The sequence below is a fragment of the Zea mays genome, chromosome 4 (genome assembly GCF_902167145.1).
Source record: "Zea mays cultivar B73 chromosome 4, Zm-B73-REFERENCE-NAM-5.0, whole genome shotgun sequence".
NCBI lineage: Eukaryota > Viridiplantae > Streptophyta > Magnoliopsida > Poales > Poaceae > Zea > Zea mays.
The window spans coordinates 225340677-225348972 of NC_050099.1; the positions used below are offsets into that span (position 1 = coordinate 225340677).

The following is an 8296-nucleotide window of genomic DNA, read 5'->3' on the forward strand; positions in this document are numbered from 1 at the left end:
AAATCCCTTGATAACACAAGATATGACCATAGCATCATTATGAGGATAATCCTTGAGCTGAAGGTCCTCCTGGGAGAAGGTGATTGGGATGTGGGACCATTTTGACTTGATGAAGGGTCCTTGCACCCCAACATGTTGTACCCTTCTCTGAGCCTCCTTCTTTTGCTTCTTGTTGGCTGGTTCTGAGCATGAACCGCTTGTTATTGGGAGCACCAGCTTCGTAGCCGAAGCAGCTTCAGCTTGGATGTTGGACGAAGCCATCAACTCAATAGTAGAAGTGAGTTCACCGGAGGTGGGCGCCAATGTTGGGGACTTGTTCTCAAATGCTATGAGTCAAGAACAAGGCAACACAAAGTATTAAATGTTAAAGTCCTTCGTCCTTCGAAGCATTATTTCCCTTAGGATATAACGATCTTCGGACGAAGGTCATGAAGGACGTACCTTCATCATCACGGTTATAAGATAATGAAAGATGAAACATATGAAACATGAAAGATTATACGAACAAACATATAATGTCATTCATATGTTATCATTATATAAATTTGGATATTAAATATGATATTTAATTACATTTATACCTTCGGCTTGACAGAAGGCAAAAATCCAAGTGTTGCGTGCGAGCGATTACAGGATAGCGTGAACAGTATGGGGGTACTGTTCATCTATTTATAGGCACAGGACGCAGCCCATGGGGAATTACATTCATGCCCTTTGCAAAGGTTTACAATCATAATACAAATTATCATGGGTCAGTTGGTCATTTCATCTTTAAGTCGGTGCATTTGGAAATATGCTCTGAAGCCTTTTGATTGATAGCTTCGGCTTCGTGTCAACTTCCGAAGGTGTTTCTTCTTATGAGACCTTCGGCGACGAAGCAGACCCCCAACACTATATAATAGGAGTTCTGTACAAAATAAATAATTAATTACATTATAAGGAGACAACGGTCTAGCAACCCAAAGTTGACTGGGAGACGACGGCCTAGACCTCTCACGAACTCATCACAACATCCTCCATGCCTCATCCTGCGGTACCTGTTCTTGACCTATGGGGGGTGTGAGACAGCAAGAGTGAGCTCATATACGTTCATAGCTCAACAAGTTGTGGGGAATAATGTGCATGAACTCGCCAAAGGTGGGAGCTCACGTGAAGTGTAAGGCTTACCAAAGAGGATGGTTAGAGATGAGCATTGCTTTTAAAGTGGGTCAAAATTTTATTAGCAATTACTAAGTGTAAGTAAATACCAACCCAATTAAGTAGTAGAACAAAAGTAATAACAACACCTGCGATGCAATGCATATGACAAATTGAATTTAGTTCCATAAATTAATCATGTGAGGGTCCGAGCTGCTCATGACCGTGAGCACGGTTGATATACCAGTTTTACACTCTGCAGAGTCTGCGCATCTTTACCCACAAGTCATGTTACCCATCTGCCACGGGGTTGTACGGGCCCCATACACCTCTACCAAGGAAGCGAGGCAGGGTAACACTACGGGGCCTTTACAAAGTTCCACTAGCTTCAGAAAACCCGCTACAGTTTATAGGAAGCTCCAATGCAGGGATTTCTCGCCTGACCGCCATCGCAGGAAAATCAACCCAAGGACCTCCCTACACTGACCACTCCCCTACTGCCCTTGCCCCTTTCGGGTAAGGTAGTCCTCCACTAGCTTTCCTAGTTAATCAGCCAAGGGCATCCCATACTACCCTTGTGGTAGCACTGTTTTCCCGGGTGGTCGCTCCATGTTCCAATTAACATAATGATCTTATCATGAACAGTAAATAACAACTGATAACAAAAGTATAATCATGAAAAATGTTTATCTCTATACCCAAATCTACATAGAGCAATAGCAGGTACTACCCAAATATTCAGTGGTGAACAAGGTATAAAGATAGTCAAACTAAGGTAACCTATTGGGTCCCATCAAAATTAATCTATGCAGATCATTATGATTAATTAGAACATGACTGGGTAAAAAGAAGTGATCAAGGGCATAACTTGCTTGGGACTTGAGATTCCAGGTACCAACTTGCTCTTCAGGTGACACGTGTCCTCACTGCTAAACATAGCAATACAGACAAACATGTATAGGCAAAATTAACATCACATCAAACATAAGAATAAACTGCATAATAATATTCTACGCTGCGTAACGAGATCATAGGAACAAGAATCACTAAATTTGGTTCTACGGTTATTAAATTATGAATTTCCGAAGTTATTGAGTACCTATAATAGCATAACTCATGTGAATAATTTTAGTTCATGTTTCATGGCCAAACAAATTTACTAAGTGATAAAAAATATTAAAACAAAATTAATGTCTCTTGAATGACTCAATTTGGAATTAAAATGGATTTAATATGAATTATACAAGTTTCTGAAATTGTTTTGTATTAAAAATCGATTTCTATAATCATTTTTCTAATTCTCTCTGATCTCTCGATTGGGCGCTAAATTCTGAAAAACCTAGGGACTGATCTACAAATATTTCCTAGACTCAGTGATCATCGCCCACGGACGGCGGGTTGATTTTTAATAAAGTCGGGGGCTCTTTTGAAAGAAGTGCACGACGAAGGGGTATTGGTCACTACCGGCCGTTGGATCAGCGCCCGATGGTTCAGATTAGATTTTTCTTTATAATTCAACCGGTACGCTAAGCCCGCTCTTGGATCGCGATCCTGTGGTGCAGATTTTAAAACCCCGCGGCAACCCAGGATCGCTCGATCCCAATCCAACCACCCGGATCAATCCATCAAAGCGGTATGCGTTGTTTCTGATCTCAGCCGTTGCACTTGGATCCAACGGCACCCGGCCGTAGGGATGGCAACGGGGAATTCCCCGCCGGGGAATAGCTCCCCGTCCCCGCGACGAAAAAACTTCCCCGCGGGGATCCCCACGAACGCTTGCGGGGAACATTTCTTCCCCATCCCCGTTCCCCGCGGGGATAAATCCCCAACGGGGATCCCCATATCCCCGTTTAAATTACAATTAAGACATACATACTTTGCTATTAATGTTAAATATTGTCACTTATACACATTGTCAGATATAGGAAATCATTATGCATACATCAAAATGAACAGATTTGTACAATTAGTGGTCTCTTGATAAGGTAATTATTTATTTTTATCGTTAACTAGTACAAAAAACATAGTCACGTGTAAGTTTAACGGGTCCCCGCGGGGAACGGGGATGGGGAATGCTTCCCCGTCCCCATCCCCGTTTACCCGTCGGGGGTTAAATTTTCCCCGTTTATATCCCCGCGGGGGAAGTTTCTTCCCCATCCCCTAATGGAGGAATTCCACACCGGGAATCGGGGATCAGGTCCCCATTGCCAACTCTACCCGGCCGTCTTCTCCAATCGACCGAACAGGCAGCGGCGTTCACACCCATACGGCGGCGCCCGAGATATTGTTGTCTCCACCACGCCGGCGAACGCGAATCCAGCACCATGGTGTCCAACCGAGGCATTGAACTAGCGCAACACCAAGCGGAGGAGATGACGAATACAGAGGATGGCTCCTTACCGGTACTCGCGCAGCAGAGCTGGCTGCCCACGGGCATGCGGATCCGCGGCGGATCCCCAACCCTGGTGAGGGATTCCAGTCGTCGCTTCCATCTACGGCGCTCGAGCTCGAAACCACCGTGCACCGCGCATTGGGATGGAGCTCCCCGGCCAAGTCCGAAGGTGGAATGGGCTAGCGGCCACCATCATCCTAATGGAATCGGCCGACGGCGCACCCCCTATCCCCAGCGCCAAGCTTAAGATTCGGTTTATGGTGAGGGTCATCGGGTGCGGCGTTCACCTTATAGATCGATGCGAGGAGATCTCGGTCAGGAGGTTGGAACTGCTCTCCGAATTCCCACGCGACATCCACGGCGTTAGCAGCGCGCGCGAGCTGCGAGGCCTGTTACGCAGGAAAGGGGAAGGAGCATCTAACCTCGTGGGCCCACAGGTTATAGGGTGTGGACGCGCGAGCTATGGCCCAGAGAGTCTGACAGGTGTGGGGGGGTAGGACTGCCAGCTCCATATGGCTTGCAATCGGAAGTGGGCTACGCACGGTGAGGTTGGTGGGCCGAAGGGCGGAGAAAAACGGCCCAGGTAGGTATTGGTGAGCCTTTTTCTTTCTTTTTATGTTTTCTTTTCTATTTTTTCCTTTTTCTTTTATTTCATTTAAACCTCCAATTTCAAATGAACTTTAAATAAAATTTAAATTATAAGCTTAATTATAATGCACAATCAAAAGGATACCAGTGCAGGAATCAAATCATATCTATTTTAGATGTTTTATTTATTATTCTATTTACCATTGTCGTTTAAATGTGTAATTCCAACATATTTTATTTCAAGAACATTAGTTTTATATTGTATGATCTCTATAACATAAATCTTAAAGTGAATATCAATACTATTATTTGCAATATTTTTATTTATTTTCCTTCCTATTATTCCATTATGGGAGAAATCATTTTCTTTATTTTTACTCAGTTTCTGTTTTATATTTTCATTTATAATTTGAGGTCAAATTTAAGTTATAGTTCCTTTAGTCAAATGAAATGCATTAAAAAACATCAGCATGAACTACAATTATATATTTTTTATGTTTATTTATGTGCTATTTAACTACTTTAATTCCCTCAATTGAGTATGCACAAAGAAGAGGAAATCAAATAATTCCCAAAACCCTTTTATATAAATACATGTGTTTATTTATTTTATTTTATTTTATTACCTTATATCAATCTTAGGGATTTACAATCGCCTACCCATTGTAGCAACATCTGATGTAAAGTAGAAGGTACGCATTGATTAGCATGAAACCAATCTCTGCCTAAGATTATACTGTAATTTCCTTCTATATCAGCAACGAAGAATGCAGCAACAAGGGTCTTGGTCCTGATGGTTAACTCAACGGACGTGACTTTCTTGTCTTTGATCGAACTATCGGTCCCAACATCGTTGAGCGTCATGTTGGTCTTGACAAGTTCGTCGTCTTGCTTTCCTAATTTTCTGTACAATGAGTAAGGCATCAAATTTAAGGTCGCCCCTCCATCTACCAACATCTTAGCAATGGGTATTCCATCAATATGGCCGCGCACGAAGAGTGGCTTTAGATGGTTGACCGATTCTTTTGGCTTAGTGAAGGCGGCCTCTTTAGGACCAAAATCGAATTGAGCGATGACGGGTTCATCGTCACCGATAATAGTACAATCGACGGAGAACATAATAACATTTACGTCCATAATTGAGTGTTCCGGGGTAGCCCCGTAATCGACCAAGTCCTCTTCCAGCAGGTCCTCCTCCTCCATAGATATTGGCGCGTCCTTGGAGGCGTCCTGGCGTAGAGCGAACGGTCTGGAATCGAGAGTTAGACGGTCCATGTCATCCGAGGACGGTCCTGCCTTTATAGCCGGATTGTTCGTTGTACCTGCAGAGAGCTGTGAAGTTGCTGTCTCATTTTATGTCTTCGTGGTCGTTTAATTTATTTCAACGGCCTTTGGCCTCCACCTCTTTTGCGGTGGTGGGTACTGTGGATGTGTGCATTAAATATTTTTTCTACTTCCTTTTCCTTGCTCTCCTTTGCTCTCAAGCATTGCAATTTTCGCTTTTGAGACCGTGTCAGTCTCGACGGGCAGGGGCATGAAATATTTTGGGTCGGCTGGGATTGCAGTCGTGTCTTCTTCTTTGCTTGTATTGGCCGAATTACCAAAAATCATCGACCCTCCAGCGGTGTCCCGGACTGCTCATGTCTGTGCGTCGGACCGTCCGCGATGCACAAAACAGGTGCACGCGCCTGGCTACCTGCTTGCGCCTGTCCCCCAACGTTGGAGGTGGTGATGGTAACTTTCAAAGTCTCCCCTCCATCAGGAGTCTTTTCCACCACCACTTTTCTGCAATAATTATTATTTTCATCGGCCTTTCGCGCGTCCCTGATGATGACCTCCTTGCCTTTGCCCTTATCGACCGCACTGGGTCGAATCAGAACTTTTTTGCCATCGAAGTCGATCACATTTATTGGGAAGGGCTCCATGTCCGCTCGCATTTCCTGAAATTTCAACCGTCCCTCGTTAATGGCTGATTGGATTTGTCATCGAAATACATTGCAATCATTAGTGGCATGAGAAAATGAGTTGTGCCAATTGTAGTACGCGCGACGTTTTAGTTCATCGGCGGGTGGAACAGTATGGTTTATTTTAATGATACCATTTTTAGTAATTCATCGAATATCTTGTCACATTTGCCAACATTAAATATAAATTTAATCTCCTCTTGCCATTTCTTTTGAATCGGCTATAAGGAGGAACAAGCTGAAGATTTAGCCTGTTTTGGCCAAACCATTTCAGCAGCGTATACTTCTTTTGATTCGTCGTCCGAGCTACTTTGGTCACATTATACTATATGGACATTGTGATGAATAGTTTTGGTAGTTTATTTGCTTCGGCTTTCACAAGCCAAAGCTCTCTGGTGTAATTATGCTAGTATGAAAAATTGGATGCCTTCTAATCTTTCTTTTAAATAATACTGCAATCCATTAAAGGCTAATCCCGCTAGCTGTTTTTCTACCAAATAAGTTTGAAAACATAAGTTTCTTGTATCCCAGAATCTCTGGATGTAATCATTAACCGATTCGTCTTTCCCTTATCGCAGGGCCACTAAGTTTACCAAATCTATCTCATAGTCACCAGAAAAGAAGTGATCATGGAATTTTTGTTCTAAATCCCCCCATGACAAAATAGAACTATGAGGTAATGTGGCATACCATGGGAATGTGGTTCCTGTTAAATATAATGAAAATAAAGCACACGGAACACCTCTGTGTCGGCCAATTCTCCTAATTGTCTTAAAACTGGCCTATGTGTTCGCGTGTGCTCTTTCCTTGATCACCCGAAAATTTTGCGAATTCGGGTATCCTGGTTCCCTGTGGGTATGGGTGGTGGTCAAATCGGTTGTCATAAGGTCTCCGATATGACTACCCCTCAGGGACCATGCTTATCTCGGAATGCCCCAGCTATTTCTTCCCTTGCTATGTCGATAACAGCCAGTGGGAGACCACCGACTTTTTGGTCTGATATGGGTGGGGTCGTTTGGATATTGGCAGGGGCGCAGGGCCCAGTATGGCCCAGTATTGCCTGGGCAATACCTTAGGACGGCTCAAATAGAGATCAGGTTGTCTGTCGTTTGCCCGCAACCGCAAGCCCCGTCGCTCGCCGCCGCCGCACACTGCTGCAGTGCCGCTCGACCGCTCCAGCCAGGTAGCCAGCCTCCAGCCCCAGGCGACCAGGCCTCCAGCGCTCTGCGCTCCTGTCGGCGCAATGCGCACCGCGCAGCAGCTCTGCTCGGCCACTGGGCGCTCACCCGCTCGGCTGCTGGCCGCTGTGGCGCTACTGCCCGCTGGCTGCTCGCCTGGCTGGGCCTGGGCGGCTACCGGCTGGGCGCCTGGCTGCCTACGTGCTTGGCTGCCTCTGCTGCCGTGCTGCTGCGCCTGCGTGCTGCCTGCTCCGCTGCTCGCAGCTCGCTTGCCTTTGCAGCTCTGCTCGTGCTGTTCGGTGCTCGGTTTCTCGCTCCGTCATAGCGTGAATGCTGCAAGCTTGTCTAATTGGTGCTTTCTGCTTAGATTTGTTGCCTTGCATTTACACTTTCATTTATTTTACAATTCAGTTAGGTTTCAGATACTTCAAAAGGCTTTAGGGTATCAGTATCACTGTTGTTCTGAATTTCCAAAGTGAAAGCGCACGCATTAACTTGGGAATCAATTCTCATACTCTAAACAATTTTCTGTCGTAAGAATAACATGTTGATGGTTAACTATCCTTTAAGGTATGTTGTAATTTCTCTATGAAGAATAGACTTTAGAACGTTTGATTCTATTTATATTGAACCAACTATAGCTTCCTTCTAGATTTCAGGAAAACATTATCTTGTGCCAAACAATACTTGACTTTATATAGGATAGAATTGTTGTTTATGATGATACTTTGGTAACTGTTGTACTTGGTATTCAGTGTGTACTATTTTTGTTGTGTGGATTAATGTTTTAAGTGCTTTATGTCTCATTAGTGTTAAGCTTTGTTCATCCTGCTTCACCGTAGTAGTTATTTAACAAAAAGGATCTCTTTAAATTGTGTTGTGAATTACTTTCCTAGCCATGAATTACTTTGGTGTATAGTGAATTTTTTTCGTAGTGCGTTAGCAACACCTTGATTTTGTCACGTCCTCCGCCACTGGATATTGGCATGTTGTCATCCCACCCATTGGTTTGGGTTTTGTGGCGTATTAATATTTGT

At 44.1% G+C, this 8296-nt stretch overlaps 1 long non-coding RNA gene across 1 annotated transcript; it reads right to left on the bottom strand.

Moving 5' to 3' along the window:
- Positions 1 to 527: 527 nt before the first annotated feature.
- LOC118477024 (uncharacterized) lies at positions 528 to 4186 on the bottom strand. The gene is made up of 2 exons (XR_004857969.1): positions 3538 to 4186; positions 528 to 2063 (listed from the first exon to the last, which is right to left on the bottom strand). It is a non-coding gene; the product is annotated as an uncharacterized lncRNA (long non-coding RNA).
- Between the last annotated feature and the right edge of the window lie 4110 nt (positions 4187 to 8296).